We start from the raw sequence: 1,191 nt of genomic DNA on the forward strand, positions 1-1,191 counted from the left end.
AAAGAAATAATATCAGCTGTCATATCGAAACAGCAAGACACCTGATGATACAGCCTTGATGTTAATTCCATGCAGATCTTGGTTCCATTGTTTATTACCCATGGGCAGTTGTTCCAGGAGAACAGCTGGCCAGGAAACTGAAATTCTGCCGTATCAACAATTTCAAGATTGAGGGATGCGAAATTAAGTGTGCAGACATGTCTTGTTTTTGCCCCTTCAAGATATTAATTATGTTAAATTAGCTCAACAGGAGGAGAGAAAAAGCATATGGAAAAATTCTTTATTTTGCTCCCAAACTATCATTATTCGGTCTTTTCATAATACTTTATCATTAATTTCACACTTGGCTAGGAAACAAAATTAACTCACACGTTACCCTATGACCTCATTTTATATATCAACAAATAAACAATTTTATCAAAAATTACATTTAAAATGTAAGTAGGCATTAGCATATTCCTTCTTGAGTAGGTTTGCAGGACTCATCCAAGCTTTATGATATTGCTCCTGAATGTACACAATCCAAGCAGAAGTATATGCTTAACGTTACCTGATACTGAAATGCAACAAGAGCAGGTCCTTTTTACATCCCATAGTCTCAGGACCACATAAAGCAGGTCCCACCGCTGGGACAGCTTCATCGTATACTATCCATGACACATTAAGCAAGTTTTTAGTTTGCATACTTGGAAACCCATTGTATACTTTCTATAGTTTAAAGCCCAAAAGAAGTTTACCAATTTCAGTTCTATTTTTTTTTTACAATTGTCAGGAAAGAGGCTATATTTAAAATGCTATTTGTGAGTGTTAAGAGAAAACAATGAGCAAAGACGTTAAAGCTAATGCACGATGCCACACACTATATCCATTTACTCACCTGGCAACCATCTTGGGGCGCCAACCCCACGCTATCATTGTGTTAAGACTAGTAGGCTCACAACAATGAACTAAATAAAAGTGGCTTCAGTTAGTGGAAAGTATAGGCCTGAATACATAATCACCAACGATAGCTTAAGTAATAAAGGGACAGATCAGGTGGTGGCCAGATTACAATGTGACCCAACTTTAGGGATGGTGGCCATGGGAGTTCAGTTGGAGGAAGCGACACTGGAGCTGAGATCTGAAGTAGGCAAAGGGGGAGGGGACAGAAGCAGGAAGCTCAAGTGGTTAAAAAGGGCTGAAGGCCTTGGA

The 1,191-nt window shown here is 38.7% G+C and overlaps 1 protein-coding gene across 3 annotated transcripts in view; it reads right to left on the bottom strand.

The window, feature by feature from the left end:
• PTPRM (protein tyrosine phosphatase, receptor type M) overlaps positions 1-1,191 on the bottom strand; it is a 466,311-nt gene that overhangs the window by 343,944 nt on the left and 121,176 nt on the right. The gene's annotated exons all lie outside the window — the stretch shown is intronic.

The sequence above is a fragment of the Myotis davidii genome, unplaced genomic scaffold, assembly GCF_000327345.1.
Source record: "Myotis davidii unplaced genomic scaffold, ASM32734v1 scaffold78, whole genome shotgun sequence".
Lineage (NCBI taxonomy): Eukaryota > Metazoa > Chordata > Mammalia > Chiroptera > Vespertilionidae > Myotis > Myotis davidii.